The sequence below is a fragment of the Oryctolagus cuniculus genome, chromosome 15 (genome assembly GCF_964237555.1).
Source record: "Oryctolagus cuniculus chromosome 15, mOryCun1.1, whole genome shotgun sequence".
NCBI lineage: Eukaryota > Metazoa > Chordata > Mammalia > Lagomorpha > Leporidae > Oryctolagus > Oryctolagus cuniculus.
In genome coordinates this window covers 74,917,963-74,937,714 of record NC_091446.1, presented here as the reverse complement: position 1 = coordinate 74,937,714, position 19,752 = coordinate 74,917,963, and the positions used below count along the sequence as shown (strand labels likewise).

At 42.6% G+C, this 19,752-nt stretch overlaps 1 long non-coding RNA gene and 1 pseudogene across 4 annotated transcripts in view; one reads left to right on the top strand and one right to left on the bottom strand.

Moving 5' to 3' along the window:
• The window catches only part of LOC127487441 (uncharacterized), a 220,441-nt gene that overhangs the window by 188,339 nt on the left and 12,350 nt on the right, over window positions 1-19,752 (bottom strand). For 2 of the 4 annotated variants that reach the window (XR_011382789.1, XR_011382792.1), the window contains one exon: window positions 8,311-8,464. The exons of 1 other annotated variant lie outside the window; for it this stretch is intronic. This is a non-coding gene — a long non-coding RNA (uncharacterized lncRNA). The remainder of the gene's footprint in view (window positions 1-8,310; window positions 8,465-19,752) is intronic. One more of the 4 variants, XR_011382791.1, reaches the window with a different exon arrangement.
• LOC103352284 (probable E3 ubiquitin-protein ligase DTX2 pseudogene) lies at window positions 9,646-11,406 on the top strand (annotated as a pseudogene).

Sequence of the window (19,752 nt, the reverse complement as noted above, 5' to 3'; positions counted from 1 at the left end):
GGCAGCAGGGACTCAAAACTGTGCCCATATGGGATGCTGGTGCTGCGGGCCAGGGCTTTAACCTGCTGTGCCACAGCACCAGTCCCTGTACAGATGGTTTAAAATTTAGGGGTCAGGGCTGTAGCACAGTGGGCTAAGCCTCTGCCTGTGGTGCCAGCATCCATTATGGGCACCAGTTCCTGGTCCAGCTGATCTTCTTCTGATCCAGCTCTCTGCTATGCCCTGGGAATGCAGTAGAAGACAGCCCGAGTGCTTGGGTCCCTGCACCCACCTGGGAGACCTGGAAGAAGCTCCTGGTTCCTGATTTTGGATAGGCCCAGCTCCAGTCATTGTGGCCACTTGGCGAGTGAATCAGTGATTGAAGACTTCTCTCTCCCTCTCTCTCTGTAAATCTGCCTCTCAAATAAATAAAGTATTTTAAAAATGAATAAATTAAACTTTTATTTTGAGATAATTATAGATTCCTAGGCAATTCTAAGTAATAATAAATATCAACAATGATGGATGAAGACAAAGACCTCCACTTTCAATACTGAATAGAATTAGAAGAAAATTAATAAGCATGTAGAAGACTTGAACAATGCTGTCCACCAGGTAGACTTAACAGACCTCTTAGAGACCTACATCAATCTTAGAGTGCATGTACTTCCTGAGTGAACATGAAACAGTCTCAAGGATACAGTGTATGTCAGGCAATAAGACAAGTCTTAGTAAATGTAGAAGGATGGTAATCATACAGAATGGAATGGAATGAGTTAAGAACGGGATGAAGTGAGGAATCAATACATAGGGAAATGTAGGATATTTGTAAATATATAGACATTAAAGCAAACACTCTTAAAAAATCAATGGATCAAAGGAGAAAGTCAGTAGGGAAATTAGAAAATGTTGTGAGATGGATGGAAATGAAGAAACAATATACTAAAATTTAGAGGATTCAGCAAAAGCAAAACAAGTGCTCTGAAGACATTTTATTTATTATCTGTAACACACATAATATTTGCACTTATGGAGCACAGTGTTATATTTTGACACAGGTACAATGTATATAATATGGAATGATAATAAAATTAAGGTAAGTATCATCTCCATCTCCTCAAATACTATGATTTCTATGTGCTGGGGATCTTTCAACCCCTATTTTGAAATGTAAAATTAATTGTCATAGACTATGATTATCCTATTGTGCTACTGAATGTGAGAACTACTTTCCTACCACCCGAGCTGTATTGTGGTACCTCTTATCCACCTTCTTTCTGTCCTTGCCTTCCCCTACTCTTTCTAAACTCTAACGACTCCTACTCTACTCTTCACATGTATGTGACCAACTTCCGTCAGTGAGTGAAGGGCACATGGTATTTGTCTTTCTCTGTCTGGTTTATTTCACTTAACACAGGCCTATCTGTTGCCTCACGTGACACAACTTAAATCTTTTTTTCTGGCTAAACAAGATTCCATTGTGTTTATGTACCATGTGTTTTTATTCATTCAACCATCAATGGGCATCTTGGTTATTGTAAACAGTGCTTCAATAAACACAGGGCTTTGGTTATCTCTGATATATAATCACCCCATCTCCTTTGATAGAATGTTGATATAATGTTGTTTCTTGCTGGAATATTTGGTGGTTATACATTCAGTTTGCCGAGGAACATCTATACTGTTTTTGTTTTTGTTTTTCTAAGATTTACTTATTTAGTTGAAAGAGTTAGAGAGGGAGAAACAGAGAGAGAAAGATCTTCCATCCACTGGTCCACCTCCCAGGTATCTGCAACAACCAGGGCAGAGCCAGGCCAAAGCAAAGAGTTTCTGGGTCTCCCCCATGGGTGACAGGCCCAAGTACTCAGGCCATGTTCTGTTGCCATTACCAGGGACTAGATCAGCAGTGGGACAGCTGGGACATGAACCGGCACCCATATAGGATGCTGGCATCACAGGCATTGGCTCTACCCACTATATCACAATGCCAACTCCACATCTCTACTGTTTTCCACAGGAAATTTTATAGCTGTAAATGTTTATATTAAAGCATAAAGATATCATATCAATAAAACTAAACTTTCACCTTAAAAAACTAGGAGAGCAAATTAAATCTAAAGCAAAAGGAGGAAAAATAAAAATTAAAACTGAAATAAACAGAATAGAAAAAATTCAGATATCCAAGGAAATCAAAAGTTGATTACTTAAAAGAAATCAGTGAACCATATAAACTTAATTATAAAAAGAAAACAGAAAAAAACTTAAATTAGTAAAGATCAGAAATGAAAGGGACATTACCACCCTTACAAAAATTCAAAACATTACAGAACACTATGGAAATATCACATGCCAATAAGTTAGACAACTTAGATAAAGTGGATAAATTCATAGAAATATACAACTACTAAAAACTTATTCAAATAGAAACATAAAATCTTAATATACCTATAACAAAAACTATATTAATAATCAAATTAAAAGTACCATGAAGAAAAGTCCAGGACTAGATGTCTTTATTGGTAAATGCCCCCAAACATTTATAGGATAATTAATTCACTAACCCCTGCAAAATGTAGATGAAGGGAAAATATTCCATCTTATTCCAGGATACCAGTATTACACTGATGCCAAAATAAAATATATCACAAATAAAACTACAAATGAATATCACCCATAAATATATATGTAAAAGGGGCTGGCACTGTGGCACAGTGGGTAGAGCCACTGCCTATGGTGTCAGCGTCCCATGTGGGTGCCAGTTCAAGTCCCAGCTGCTCCTCTTCTAACCCAGCTCTCTTCTATGGTCTGGGAAGGCAGTGGAAGATGGCCCAGGTGCTTGGACTCCTGCACTCATGTGGGAAGCTTAGAAGAAGCCCCTGACTCCTGGCTTTGGATTGGTCCAGCACCAGATGTTGCAGCCATTTGGGGAGTGAATCAGCAGATGGAAGATCTTTCTCTCTGTCTTTTCCTCTCTGTCTATAAGCCTACCTCTTAAATAAATAAGTCTTTAAAAATATATAGAGAATGTAAAAATCCTCAAAAAACACTACCAGACAGAACATAGAAGCATAATAAAAGGATTATGTGCCATGAGCAACAGATCAGGAATGAAAGGGTGGTTAGCATGAAAAAATTGATTAATGTAGTAAATCATGTTAATAAAATAAGAAAAAAATCCACAGATCATCTTTATAGAAAGAAAAAAGTATTTGAGAACACTTAATGCCCTTTGTGATTAAAAAAAATTCAACAAACTAGGAATGGAAGATAAACTCAAGTTTGACAATGGATAAATATGAAAAACCCACAGTTAACATGATATAAAAGTAGTAAAAACTGAAAGCTTTCCTTCCAAGACCAGGAAACATACAAATATTTTTGCTCTCACCACTTCTATTCAACATTATATTGTAGGCTTTAGACAGGGTAATTGAAAACACAATATGAAGGAAATAAAAGGCTACTTCTTTGGAAAAGAAGTAAAATTATCTGTATTCTCACATAGCATGATCTTAAGTAGAGAAAAATCTTAGGCAATCCACAAGAAGCTAATAAACATGTTCAACAAGGCTGCAAGATAAAATATCAATAGACCAAAATAAACTATATTTCTATATGTTATCAGTGAACAAATAATGAAGAAAACAATTCCATTTATAATTACTATCAAAATATAAGAGTAAAATTTTCAAAAGGATTTCCACATAGAAACCTAAAATCTGCAAAACATAATTGTAAAAAATTAAATATCTACATAAATGGAGAAACACATTGTGTTCCTGGGTTGGAAAACTTAATATGGTTAATATAATGCTCCCCAAATTTTTAGAAAGATTAACATTTTAAGTGCTATAAAAATTCTTGCTGCCTCTTCTTCAGAAGTTGACATAGTGACTGTAAAATTCATGAGGGAATGTAAGGGACCCAGTATAGAAAAAAAATTTTTGAAAATGAAGGATAATCAGCTCTCTGCTATGGCCTAGGAAAGCAGTGGAGGATGGCACAAGTCCTTGGGCTCCTGCACCCATGTGGGAAGACCCAGAGGAAGAAGCTCCTGGCTCCTGGCTTTGGATCAGTGCAGCTCTGGCCATTGCAGCCAGTTGGGGAGTGAACCAGAGGATGGAAGACCTCTCTCTGCCTCTTCTTCTCTCTCTGTGTAACTCTGACTTCCAAATAAATAAATAAATCTTAAAAAAAAAAAGAAAGTGAAGAATAATGTTGAAAGACACATTTTCTAACATCAAAACACTGGTACTACCATAAGGACATGAATATATATATATATATTTCATATATATACCATATATATATATGAAATGGAATTTAGTGTCCATAATAAATACATACATTTATGGTTGATTGATTGTCATCAACTCAAAATGGAGCAAGGATCTAAATCTACAACCTGATACCATCAAATTACTAGAGAAGAACATTGGGAAAACTCTGTAAGATATTGGTATAGGCAAAGACTTCTTGGAAATGACCACAGAAGCACAGGCAATCAAAGGCAAATAGACAAATGGGATTATATCAAGCTAAGAAGTTTCTTCACTGCAAAGGAAATACTGAGCAAAGTGAAGAGACAACCAACAGAATGTGAGAAAATATTTGTGAACTATGAAACTGATAAAGGGTTAATATCCAGAATCTATAAAGGGCTCAAGAAACTCAACAACAACTAAACAATCCAGTTAAGAAATGGGCAAAAGACTTGAACAGACATTTTTCAAAAGAGGAAATTCAAATGGCATGAAATTCAAATGACACATGAAAAAATGCTTAGGATCACTAGCCATCAGGGAAACACAAATCAAAACCACAGTTAGTTTTTACTTCACCCCAGTTAGAATGGCTCTCATACAGAAATCAACAAGCAATAAATGCTTGTGAGGATGTGTGGGAAAAGGTACCTTAATCCACTGTTGGCAAGAATATAAACTGGTGCAGCCACAATGGAAGACAGTATGGAGATAGACCTCAAAAATCTGAATATAGGCCTACCATATGATCCAGCCATCTCACTTCTGGGAATTTACCCAAAGGAAATGAAATCAGCATTTGAATTATCTGTACCCCCATGTTTATTGCAGCTCAGTTCACAATAGCTAAGATATGGAACCCAGATGTCCATCAACTGATGACTGGATAAAGAAATTGTGGTATAGATAGATCTAGATATAAAAGTAGTATGGAATACTACTCAACTACAAAAAAAGAATGAGATCCTGTCTTCAACAAAATGGATGCAACTGGAAACCATTATACTTATTGAAACAAGCCAGTCCCAAAAAAGACAAACATCCTGTTTTCCATGATCTGTGGTAACACAGTACCAAAAATGTAATGTATAGCAGTGAAACTGACATTTTGAGATTCAATGACTGTTTATAGCCCTTTTCGCTACCATTGAGGAACATTGCCTTCTTCTATTTGTTGAACTCTTTACTTAGTGTAGGGTGTAGGGTTAATCTTACGAGTATAAAGTAAATTGAAAGTAGATCATTATAGAAATCAAGGAAGGGCTAGGGCTGGCACTGTAGCATAGTAGATTAAGCCTCCACCTGTGGTGCTGCCATCCCATGTGGGCACCAGTTCTAGTCCTAACAGAAGAGCCTGCTACCCTCCCCAATTCCAGAATCATCCTCACATTCTACTGCCTTCAGGAATCCCCCAAGAGACTTAAATCTGTTCCAAGTTATTTTGGGCAGTATTCTGAAATCTTTTCCTCATACAACAATGATACACACACACACACACACACAGAGAGGGAGAGAAAGAGAGAGAGAGAACTACAAAGTCAAAGTGATTTAGTACCTCTCAGTAAATTCTATCAGAGTCTAGTAGCAGGTGTCTGAGTGGAACATGTGGCTTTCCATCCAGTTTTAAGTTCCACTGTGTCTCAGCCACATCCCACAAAGAGTATATAAAAGTTCACAAAAATGGCTCATAAAAGTTTGCCTGACTCAGCACTGTGGCATAGAATGTTAAGCCTTTGCACACTGTGTCAGCATCCCATATGGGTGCTGGTTTGAATCCCAGCTGCTCCACTTCTGTTCCAGCTCCCTGAAGATACACTTGAGAAAGCAGCAGAAGATGGCCCAAGTACTTGGGCCCCTGCACCCATGTGGGAGACCTGGAAGAAGCTCCTGGCTCCTGCCTGGCCCAGCCCTGATCATTACAGCCACTGATCATTGAATCAGTGGACTGAAGATCTTTCCCTCTCCCCTCTCCCTCCCTCTGTCTCCTTCTCTGTTTCTGCCTTTCAAGTAAACAATTTTTTTTTTTTTTGGACAGGCAGAGTGGACAGTGAGAGAGACAGAGAGAAAGGTCTTCCTTTTGCCATTGTTTCACCCTCCAATGGCCGCCATGGCCGGCGCACTATGCTGATCTGATGGCAGGAGCCAGGTGCTTATCCTGGTCTCCCATGGGGTGCAGGGCCCAAGCACTTGGGCCATCCTCCACTGCACTCCCGGGCCACAACAGAGAGCTGGACTGGAAGAGGGGTGCCAGCGCCGCAAGGCGGAGGATTAGCCTATTGAGCCGCAACGCCGGCCACAATTTTTTTTAAAAATATTTTCCTGTGCAGATTAAGAGCAAGTAAGGCAATCATCCAACTTATCAATGTAATTATACAATTAAAATTTTATTTGTGTGGCCTAATTTACCCAATTGTCCTATATCACATTATCATATGATATTATTTTCTTTTCCATATTGCTGGCAAAGGAAACATCAAGTTAAAATATACCCACTAGCACAGGGACACAAAACACAGCCCTCACTTTTCACTGCCGTCAGCCACAGCCTGTCACTGGACACCCCTCCCCATGTGGGGTCTTTCCCTGCTGCATTTATCAGACGCTTCTTCTTCTAAGAGAAAAGAGCCTCAGGAGGCCAGGTCCCAACCCGTGTCTCTCAACCTTAGTGCGAAGACATTTCTAGAATATGTTCTACTACATAGTTTGGTTTCCCCCAGAGGAGTTCCAAGGAGCCACAGTTAGGAGCAACTCCACAAACTTTTCTCCCTTTGGTCAGGTGGCACTGTCACAGCACATCTCGTGTGACTTACCGCACACCAAAGCTGAGGAATCCACTGCAGGTTGGAAAACTTTCAACCCCATCACAAAATGCAGTGAGGACACAATTTTCCTGAATTTCAGTAAGACATAAGCTAATTTTAATTAACCATAACTCCTAAAAAATTTCTTTATAATTATTCAAACATGGTTCCAGTCACCCCAATTTAAATTTCTGAACAAGCTTAATTTGGTCATTGTATTTCACATAATAAAAGGAATCAGACATCATGCCCAGTGAAATAAGCCAAGCACAAAAGGACAGATACTGTATGATCTCACTCATGAGAGGGTATACTTCAAAGAGCTCACAGAAAAACAGAATTAAAAGGTAAGTCTATTTTTAGACAAAATAATTTTGAAATCCATGTATGGTTTTTTCATAACAAGCTTTTCCCATGATCTTTTTATAGTATCCTCATATGTGAAATCTTAAAAAGCTGATCTCATAGAAACAGAGCAGGAAGGTGGTTCTCAGAGGTGGGAGGGAAGGGGTATGAGGCAAAAGGCGATACTGATGGCAGGGTTCAAAGTTTCAGTGAGACTGTGGAATCAGCTTCAGTGAGCATCTGCCCTGCACAATGACCACAGTTCATAATAATACACTGTCTGATTAAAAATTTCTGAAACAGTGGATTATCATTCTCACCACAGAAAGAGAATACATCAGTGAAATTATGGATATATGCATTAGCATATGCAGATTAATTAATATGCATTAGCTTGATTTTTAAAACATTCTATTGTTCACCATATATATATATATATATGTGCAACTATTTGTGAATTAAAAAGTCTATTTAAAATGAACTTTAAAAGCACTTCAAAACAAAAAGGGGGGGGGGAGGGGAAGGCAGTTGACCAGAGGTTTCATTGCCCTGTTCTCCCAACTACCACACTACCCACCCATTCCCGGGCCCTCCAAGAAAGAGCCACCATCCCAAGCTGTCTGTCACGTACACTCGGGGGCCACCTCCTCTCCAGCTGACAGGACAGCCTGTACCATCACTGAAACTCATACTCGACTGTCAGTAAATTCTCCTAGGGTGTGATCTTGAACTGAATTTCCTTTTCCTTTTCTTGAGAGGACACCAGCTTATCACTGTGCACAGCAAACATCCTGCAGCCCTCCCCGTGGTGGCCTTGTCCACCGTGCCTGCAGCTGGGCTCAGGAGCCTCATTTTCCCCAGTGAAGCACCCCTATCCCTCCCTCATAAAGCCCTGTACTTTTGAAGTCTAAATGCAAATTTACCCCTTGTTGCCTTCATTGTTGTGATCACCTGCCAACCACACAGTCACTCTTCCTCACTCACTGAATACAGTAGAGTCCAGGTCACTGTCTTCCTTTTCAGCAACACTCACAAGGGCACTTCAAAAAGTCTGTGGAAGATGATACCAGAAGACATCTATTTTGGAGGGAAAAAAATTGCAGTCTATACCTAGTGTTTTTCACAATACACATTTTCTACAAAGTTTGTGAAGATACCTCATTTTTCCAATTTTAAAAATTTTGGCACCAAGATAAATTTATCTTTTAATTCCATTTTCCACAAACTTTTTGAAGTATCCTCATACATCACCATTCTTGGAAAATACACTACTGATTCAACTCAACAACTTCTCTTCTTCATTTCATTAATCTTTCCTCCTGTTCCATTCCATTCCCCTGCCTTCCAGACCACCAGTAACTACTCTACTTCTGAGCAGTCTCTATTACATATACTTCCCTTTATCCATCCCCCACCTTCCAACTTTCAGCAAACTGAGCCTAGAACTTCAATCTCTGCCATTCTCTGATCTTACAGAGACCTGGAATTCTTGATCTGGCCTCTTTGCATTTTCCATCATTGCCCCCATATCCTCATTTCTCTCTTAATCCACTCACAGTCCATGGCACAACACATTTACCTAGAACTCTTGAAGACACGCTTGATCTTCTAGCACCTTTTCTTATTCCATCATACTTGTTGGCAGAAGAGACTACTGACACCCCTATATCTTCTGCCTTTACCTGCACACTCAATCAGATAAATCAGAAGAAATTAATCATCTCACACCAAATGGATTGCCAGTTTTTGAGTAACTTTCATTGTAATACAACTGCATTCATTCACTTCTACATTATCCATGGCTACTTCTATGCAATAATGGCAGAGTCAAATATTGAGACAGAGGCTATGGCCCACAAAGACAAAAATAGCTTATCTGTCACTTTAAAGATACATTTGCCTAACCTTAAGAGCTAAATCATTCCATAAGAAAATCCATAATCATGCTAACCGGTCTTAATTTTGTTTTATGTCCTCAACACTCACGTCAACATCCAACTTTAACAATCATGACTACTACCGACCTTAGTAAAATAGATTCCTTCCCACTCTTAACTAACAACCTCATTTCCAAAAAGAGTAAGAATATATATAAATAAAATTCAAATAAATAAAAATAAGATAATTTCATCTTATATCATCTAATACACTGCCTTGGCTATGTGCCTTTGTCAGGAGGCACCTGTTTCCCCAGCACTCAGTCCCTGGCCAAGGTGTTCTCTGGGAGTGGCTGAGTGATGACAGCTCCTGGATTGCCTATGAGGCCAGTGTCTGTGACTACCTGGAGCAGCAGGTCTGCGCCCAGGCTGAACACCAACAACCCCTGGGCTGGAGCAGCTCCTGCCGTGGGGAGCCAGTCCCTCTTCTTCTGCTCCAGCCTTGCCCACCTGGAACCACAGCTGCTGCCCCCAGGAGCCTCCACATCCAGAGTAGCCAGTGCCCCCCTCCCCAGTGGCCCCTTGAACAACCCTGGGAGCGTCCCTGCCGTTGTGTCCGTGCAGATGCCGAAGCCCAGCCAGGTCCAGCAAGCAATTGCAGGGGGACTCTGAAGCCAGAGCCAGAGCAGGTGATCAGAAAGTACACCAAGGAGCTGAAGTCACCCCCAATGAAGACTGCATCATCTGCATGGAGAAGCTGTCCATGGCATCTGGGTACAGTGATGTGACCAACAGCAAGACCATGGGGCCCGTGGCCGTTGGCCGCCTCGCCAAGTGCAGCCATGCCTTCCACCTGCTGTGCCTGCTGGCCATGTACTGCAATGGGAACAAGGATGGGAGCTTGCAGTGCCCCTCCTGCAAGGCTATCTATGGAGAGAAGACCGGGACCCAGTCCCAGGGGAAGATGGAGGTGTTCAAGTTCTAGATGTCACTCCCAGGCCACAAGGACTGTGGGACAATACTCATTGTCTACAGCATTGCTCACAGCATCCAGGGCACTGAGCATCCCAACCCTGGAAAGCCATTCACTACCAGAGGCTTCCCCTGCCAGTGCTACCTTCCAGAAAACACCCAGGGCCGCAAGGTCCTGGAGCTCCTGAAAGTGACCTGGAAGAGGTGCCTCATCTTCACTCCCCTCTGGGTGGGGGTCTATGTGGGGAGCAGGCAGCCCCAAGGCTGTGCTGGTGGGGCTTACGCCACAGCCACCTCAATGCACTGGGTCCTTCTGTCCTCCGGAGGCTGTGCTGGGCCCATGGGGTCTGGGGCCTGGTGCCGTGGTTGGGGAGAGAGACCACCCAGCCCAGCTGGGGATGGGTGTGGGTTCCAGGTCAGTTTCTTTTACCTCAGATTTTGTTTGCAATAAATGCCAGATAGCCAATAATGCATATAGCCCGATAGCCAATGGAGGCAATAAATGCCCTCTTTCCCTCTCTCCTTTCTGGTCCCCCCTTGGAAAGTCATGTATTAATATTTCCTGTTTAGAAAAAAAAAAGGAAAGCTTCATTTGATCATGCATCCCCCTCCAGCTCTTCTCTATTTCTTTTGTTTACTTTCCTATAAAATTTCCACACCCAATGTTACCTACTTTCTATATCTCATTCTGTCCCCATCACTCCACTGAGATGGCTTTTATCAGGATCCTCTAAGCCCAGAGTTTGTGCTCAGTTCCCACTCTGCAAGTCTTACCAGCAGCACTGGAGGGGGCTGATCAGGAAGTCCTTCTTGAAGGACTTGCTTCTCCTCATTCCCGGAACTCCACATCTGCCTGGATTTCCTCCAATCATCACAACCTTTCTGCAGTTGCTAGATCTCTAAATGTCAGCAAACCACAGAGCTTGTGTAGCCTTCCCATTTTTTCATTCCTCTCGCCTCTCCCTCTGGGTGATCCTATCCATTCTCATAATTTAAATGCCATCTCTAGGCTGCTAAGTCCCAAATCTATAACTCAAGGCTTGATTTCCACCTTGAACTAGACATCTAGCAGTCAAATCAACACCTTCACTTAAGACATCTATTTACCATTCTGAACTTGGCCTAATCAAGCATTAACTTCACCTTCTCCATTTTCAGAAAATGGTCTGATGATTCATTCAACTCCTTGGGCCAAAAAGCTAACAATTTTCCTCATTTAGTTCCAGTTCACACCCAAACCACACATGAATCTCACTGGTTCAGCTTTCACAACACAGCAGACATCCAATCACTTTCACCATCTCCACTGCTACATCCTAAACTAAGCCACCGGGGCAGCCTACTGCCTCCATCTTGTTCTTCTACAGTCCATTCTTCACACTGCTAGAGTGATATTCCTAAACGCTAAACCACATCCCACTACCTGCATGTGGAAACCCTCCAGTAACTCCTCATTGTTCCTTACAGTGAAACCAAACTCCTTACTGTATATAAATATATAGAGTGTGTGTGTATGAGATATATATATATATATATAGCTCAGTTGCTATGTCCTTTCACTCTTGTATCGCTCTGATGATCTTCTGATGGCTATTTCCTTTTCAAATGCTTCCCTTCAGAAAGACCCTCCTGATGACCAGATGACCACATAGATTACTTTCTATTATTTTACTAATCTTTGTTTCCCTCACAGCACTTATCAATTCTTCAAATTATCTGCATATAAATGCTTTCATTTATTTTGATAAATATTTTCTCACCAAATTAAACTCATTACTTGCGAGCAAAAACTTGGTCATTCTTCCACCACCAGTACCAGAAACACTTTTAATATAAAACAGTTGTCTGATTGACTGACAAATGTAACTAAATAAAACAAAGTCCATAAATTAGCACCTACTCCTAAGGCAGTTACAATTTAGAACACTATTTTATATTCAAATGATACTTGGATTTTGTAATGTTGGGCCATTGACAGAAATATTGCATCCTTGGAGAAGCACAGAACCCTACTTTCTCAGGTAGTTATGATCCAGAAAGAAAGTTACATCTTAAAAAGTGAGATTTACCCCCCAAACACATACATGTTCATCCCGACCAAGTGCCAGCCTTCCCTATTCAGATACATTCAGCAGCCATGAAAGCTCACATTGCGCACTGCACCATGGCATCTGTTGAAAATGTACTGGTCCCTAAAGTAGGCTGGATGACCACTCATCCAATGAATGCTTATCATCCCCATGGCAGTGGGTTCTCTAGAAAGATTCCTTTCTATATCATCTTTATCTCCTGCATCTAACAGGAAAAACAGAAGTGACATTATAGAGATGACAGCTAAAGGGCTGACATATGGCCTAGCAGTTAAGCCACTTAGGACATTCACATCCCGTATCCGAGTACCGGGGTTCAAGTCCCAGGTCCACTACTGATTCAAGATTCCTGCTAATGTGAACCTGGTAGGCAGAAGGTGATGGTTTAAGTATTTGGGTCCCTGAACCCACCTGGGAGACCCAGCATGAGTTCCTAGCTCCTGGCTTCAGCCTGGCCCAGCTCTAACTGTTGCTGGCATTTGGGGAGTCATTCAGCATTTGGGGGCTCTTGTTGTGTGTTTGTACACACACATCCATCTTCAAAGTTAAAAATATTTTTTTGACAGGCAGAGTTAGACAGTGAGAGAGAGACAGAGTGAAAGGTCTTCCTTTTTCCATTGGTTCACCCCCCAAGTGGCTGCTACAGCCAGCATGCTGCGGCTGGTGCACTGCACCAATCTGAAGCCAGGAGCCAGGTGCTTCCTTTTGGTCTCCCTTGTGGGTGCAGGGCCCAAGGACCTGGGCCATCCTCCACTGACCTCCTGGGCTACAGCAGAGAGCTGGACTGGAAAAGGAGCAACTGGGAAAGAATCCGGTGCCCCAACCGGGACTAGAACCCTGGGTGCTGGTGCCGCAGGTGGAGGATTAGCCTAGTGAGCCACAGCACCAGCAAAAATATTTTTCTAAAAAACCAAATACCAGTTAGCAATTTTAAAAAGTCTTAGCCTCACCCTGTCTCCACTGGAGCCACAGCTCCCATGACACAGGGGAAGCAATTGTTACCTGATGCCTCTTCTGCCCATCAGGGTCAAAAGCATGGGTGAAGCCTTGGACTGCTTTACCTAAAACACTCTTCTTGTCTTGTGGGCTCCAGGGCCTGTATCTCCATCCCAGAGACTAGAAAAAGTCAAAAAGCCTCTCACTTTGTTGAGTTGGCCTCCAGGGCTAGTTTACAGTGCATCACCCTTTTTGCACTGCAGTTCATTTGTGTAACTACATACCTTCTGAAAGGTACAGGTGCACACACACATACACACACACAATGTTCTGAACAAATTCTTCAGGCCTTCCTCTGCTGTCTCTCCAACTAGAAGAGACCTCCACTTCCCTAGTCTGTAACAGAATATAAATTCCACTCATTGCACCAAAGCTGTAACCAGGGTAAAATAAGACAACAATGGAGCTACTTCTATCAGAAAAAGTTTCAATATTCTCAGAACAAAACACTCTCTGTGAACTTCCTCAGCGCCCATCCATCACTTGTGGATGGAATTAAAAAGCCATTGGGAGAGTGAGACCACAAATCCTTAAACGAAAGCCCACAACACATTTTGTTCCCTTTCTCTTCTTTGCAGCCTTCCTGTTAGCCTCGGTGACTTTCCCAAAATGACCACAGGAGCCTCTTTCATCTCACCTGCTCCCTTACCATGTGATTCTGAACCAAGGCTCATGTTCCCTCCCCTTGAATGGGGACAGCCCTTTGCGCTGACTCCACAAATAGAATGTACAAAATGATGCTGTATAAGGGGAGACCATCAAAGGCCTGCAGCCCTGCCTGGTTCTCTGGAATGCTCACTCTGAGAGCCCCACCAGCAGGCTGTGAGGGAACCCCACACAGCTGTTGCGGAGTGGGGTGTGCATGTAGAGAGGCCTATGTAGAAAGGAACCAAGGTGTCCACCCTCAGCCCAGCTGCACTCCCAGCTATACCCAGCAGCTACTGAAGATTCTCAAGCTAACTGAATCCTTATTGTTTTGAACCACTGAGGTGGGCTGCTCTGATCCACAATGGATGGAAACAAAAACAGCTGTTGGCCTAGTCTCCTTGTCACTTGGATGAGATGGTCACTCTCTTCCAACCAAGTCAAGGAATGTTTGGCTCTTCTCATCTTACCCCAGGTCATTGTTATTTGGACTTCAGTGCCTAAAGTTAGCTTGGCCACCTGCTCATCTCCACTTCTGCCCTGCACTGCTTCACACCCACCACTAGCTCCCCACCCTTCTCAGAAGCCCACACTTGACCCTCCACAAAGATTCAAGGCACCTGTCAGGGTTGTATCAGGACTTAAAACTGGTGCCATCGTCAGCCTTCCAGTGGCTAGAAGAGAGAGATCTCCAAAATGTAAAGGGCTCTGTCAGTAGCATGAACACAGAAACAAGCTGTGACACAGTCAGCCTTCAGGAGTGCTCCCAGAGCCAGGAGCTTTACATGGAGTCCCAGTGTGTACATCTAAGCAGGGTCACAGGAGGAAGGAAAGAAATGCCTGCAAAGGGAAGGGGTCATAGCTGGCAAGAGTACAAGAGAAATGGCCCACTGTCACAACTACTAGTCCAGTCATGTTTTAGGACTTTTTATTTAAAGAGTTACAGGGAGGGAAAGACAGAAAGATTGTCCATCTGCTGGTTCACTCCCTAGATGGCCACAATGGCCAGCACTGGACCATACTAAAGCCAGGAGCTTCACCCAGGTCTCCCACATGGGTAACAGGATCCCAAACACTTGGGCCATCTTCCATTACTTTCCCAGGCCATTAACAGGGAGCTGCCCATGGAGGGCAGCCAGGACCTGAACCAGTGCCCATATGGGATGTTAGCGTCACAAGTAGGCAGCCTTACCCACTATGCCACAGTGCCGGCCCCTCAAGAAGATCATTATTAAGGTCTTTCCTCACAACTTTTTATATCCAGTAACTATCAATGAAGGTTGATCAGGAAAGGTTTATTCCCAGTAAACTCAAGGATGTCTTCCTTATAATCACACTTCCTCCATAGATGCTTGTGAGCCATTGATTTCTTTCACTGTGTGCATGTACACGTGTACGTGAGTGTGTGTGTGTGTGTGTGTTTATAACAAAGTAGATCCCATATTGAGATAAAGCCACATATAAAAAACACTGATCTGACACTTCTAAATCATGGGCACTGATATCAGATCTGGATCCCGTCATGACCAAATGTGTGACCTAGTGCTAAGTCTTTCTGAGCTTCTGTGTCTTAATTTATAAAATTGGAGTGATTAAAAGAAAAAAGTTATTTTCAAAGGAGTTTTTCTGAAGGTAACTAACATAACATAATTACCTGATCAAGAACCTGAATAGGAAACTAATAAATTTTGAATTACTTCCCTATGGGCAAATTGCAGTGAGTCTGCTGTGGGCTGCCAAACTAAGTCATTTCTCCCTACACATTATTTAGAGCTTAACACAGGCATGTCCTGACTTCTACACTGGAACCAATTAGTCACTTCTAGGCTATAGCTCCACAGGTCCTAACACCATGCTAAAAACACACATCAGAAACTCTCTACTTTCCTATTTTTTCCCCAATAGCTGCAATTGCATTTTATCCCCAAACAAAACCACATTCTCCTTCTTTGCCGTGTCTAAAGTGAAGTGTTTGCCACCAACCCGCTCAGAACAAATCCCTGCAAAGCAATCCAACCAGAGTCAGGGCCTGATTTGAACCAATGATGGGGACTCTGTTAATGAAAGTCTGGCAGAAAGGCCTACAGGGAGTCTGTCCTTGCAGAAGCACAGCAGGAAACAGACTGGGTTAATCCTCCATGTGGCTCTTGATTTTCCAAGCTTTACAAGCACAGCAAAGCTGAAAACAGCCTATTTTCTCAATTTTTCACTTCAGCATCCCCCTTTAAACCAGCTCCTTTCCATAAACACTGCATCTTTAGGGACATGGATGGGAGGCAGTGATCCTGGTCTCCCCTGTCTTCTGAATCCCATAGCTGTACCCTGCAGGTGTTCGGGGGAGACCGTCTCTTTCCAAAGTACAACTGCCTTCAAGCATTGTAGAAAACAGAATGAAAATATGTTTCATTCCTAGAAGTGTGTAGGACTTCAGCCTGCACCTTACCAAACAATCTCATTAATGCCTGCCTTAAAAAGAAGGGCTGGTGGCCAGTGCCTCAGATCACTTGGCTAATCCTCTGCCTGTGGTGCTGGCACCCCGGGTTCTAGTCCTGGTTGTGTTACCGGAGAATGTAGAGTTCTTGTCTTCGCACAAGAAAGAATTCAGGTGAGAGACAGAGTAGTGGAAAGTAAAAGTAGCAAAGTTTATTAGGGAAGGGACATCTGTACAAACGGATGGGCACCTCTCTAGACAGGACCTGGGGGAGAGTGTCATTGCTCTGACTGGGGTGGGGGAAAGGAACGAGGTTACATGGTTGAGTGGAGACATCACACCTGGCCAGGAAGGCGGGTGGCTCAGCAGAGAGGCAGAGGGCTGAGCGCGCATTCCGGTTGAGGCCAGGGGTTTTTAAGGAGATGGGTCTCTGTCTTCACACATTTCCTCCTGAAACAAAGGATTTTTGGCTGTAAATATTAAGAAGCTCCTATCTGAGTTTTCCCTTGAAGGTATCAGACAGGAGGAAGCCTAGCTGGTGCCATCCTGGGTTCAGAGGAAAGGTGAGCAGGACCCCTAGAGAATTGGGATGTGGGGCAGGGTTTTGAAATGCAGATACTGGGCTGCATCTGGGAGATTGTGGAAGATTGTCAGGCAGAAGGGGCGGGGACCTCCACCTGGCAGGTTATCAGGTAGAAGGGGGCAGGGCAGGATGCAAATACTGGGCTGCCCCTGAAACATTATTGGGATGACTTTGAGATGTAGATGCATATGCTGGATATAGATGTCTCCTCTTTAGGCCTGTCATACACATGTAAGCTCATATCTAACTTCCTACCTAACAGTTGGGGTGCTGGTTCTGTCCTGGTTGCTCCTCTTCCAGTCCAGCTCTCTGCTGTGGCCTGGAAAGGCAGTGGAGGATGGCCCAAGTGCTTGGGCCCTGCACCCACATGGAAGACCAGGAGGAAGAAACTGGCTCCTGGCTTCGGATCAGCGCAGCAAGCCAGCCATAGTGGCCATTTTGGGGGTGAACCAACAGAAAAGGAAGACCTTTTTCTCTGTCTCTCTCTCTCACTGTCTAACTCTGCCTGTCCAAAAAAAAAAAAAAAAAAAAAAGAGAGAGAGAGAGAGAGATTGAGAGAATATGACCTATTCAAAACAAGAACTGGACAGAAGGATGGCAGACAGTGAAGAAAGTAACCCAAATGTCACCCTAGACTTTTCTTTTTTAAATAAATCTTTTTAAAATATTTATTTATTTATTTGAAAGTCAGAGTTACATAGAGAAAGAGGGGCAGAGAGAGAAAGAGGTCTTCCATCCACTGGTTCATTCTGCTGCCATATCAATCCATGGTAGTAAAAGATGAAACAGTTGGGTAAAGCTTAAAATAAATATTGGATGTTAGAAGTTGGATTTCAGAAATTTAAGAGAAAGAGTAGGCTTTGAGAAGGAAGATAATTCTAAAAAACATCTGATCCCATCTTACCTAAGCACTCTGGTGAGAAAGAAGTCAGGCATTCAGTTCAGTTGTGCTTGATGCCCCCAAACACAAAATAAAACAGTGCAGCATCTCAGAGCCTGGCCCTGGAGTTTGACCTATGGCATTTGAACCACAGCCTTACCACTTTACAGTAGGAAATGTGAGCCTATTAACTAACCTCTCTACAATGCCATTGTCTGATCCATAAAGAAAGAGATGTAACTGCATGTATCCCAGTAGTTGCTGTGGTGATTAAATAAGATAATGCAGTCGGCTCCTAATAGAAGCTCAACAGATAGTGGCTATTGTTATCTTTATTATGAGGCTGCATTCTAGGCAAAGAAAATTTAAGGATGAAGCTTGATCCCTGCCCTCAAGCAATTGCCCGCTATTGTAAATAACTAAAATACAATGAGAAGTGATTAGGATATAGTTACAGCTACCCCAAACCTTCTTGCGAATCAGATGTGGAATAAGTTACTCATGTTGTCTCAGCTAATAAAACTGTTATCTACAGAAAACACTGGATCTGCCTATTGAGAATTCAGATTGTAAAATAATCATACAGTAATGAATTCAAAGTGTGAAAGAATCACTCAAGGGCTGGTGTGGTACAGTAGGTTAAGCCACTGTCTGTGATGTCAGCATCCCATATGGATGGGCACCAGTTCAAATCCCAGCTGTTCTACTTCCAATCCAATTCCCTGCTAATGCCCCTGGGAAATCAGTGGAAGATGGTCCAAGTGCTTGAACCCCTGCCACCTATGTGGGAGAACCAGATGAAGCTCCTGGTTTCAGCCCAGTCCACCCTAGCCCAGCCCCAGCTATTGGGCCATGAACCAACAGAATATTTCTCTCTCTCCCTAACTCTGCCTTTCACATAAATAAATCTTTAAAAAAAGAGAAAAAGAATGAAAATGGGGCCCAAACCCAACAGAGAGACCACTGCCTCCCAGGTCTACATCGGCAGGAAACTGGAGCCAGCAGTAAGAGCTGGAGATCAAATACAAGTATTGAGATAGGGGCTATGGATGTTTTAACCACTCCTTCAAGAACCTGGTATACAGACTGAGAATAAAATGACTGGACAACAATGAAGCAATTAGAGCCTTAAATTCATTCAGAAAACTTAAGAGCACCCACAGTCTCTTAGTGCTTTCAAGTCTGTATAACTTGAGCTCTACTCCTAGTTAAAAGAGAATTTTCAAATGGAATTCACAAGCTTCTGTCAGTGCTCTTTGTGAAACTAATGCAAAAATGGAAAGTTTGTGATAGGATGGAAATGGGCAAATGCTATTGTGGTTTCCAAGGAGAATTCTATAAACCACAGCCTGGGGCTTCGCAAAGACAGAGAGCTGTCATAAAGCAAGAGAGAAGGAAGCCAGAAAGAAAAGGATTCTCGAAGTGAAAGGATAAATCAGTGTCCAGTGCAAGAATGTGACAGACTATGGCTCAAAGTCATTTGTGCGCATGCCACATGCCACATACTATCTATCCTGGGTACCGCTCCATACATGATCCTATTGGATTCATTTATGTCCACTTTTCAGATGAGAGAACAGGCATACAAACAGAAGGTTTAAAGTAGGAAGAATCTCTGGCCTGTTTCAGAGCTAAAATTGTATGTTCTCAATTCTGCCTGTGGAGCATGAGCACCAGGCATTCTGGATAAATAGAAACATCCCAGACTCTACGGAGGAATCTGAACAAACTGGAGAGAAAACAACACCTGCCATGTCCATGAGAGCTCAGCAGCCAGCGATGCTGTGTGGAGGGGATGCTGTGGCAGAACTGTTTTGTGGTTTCTTTCCAGCCAACACGCTCCTTTTGCTGAGAACTACTGACCTACTCAGAGGTACACATTTTCACTCCT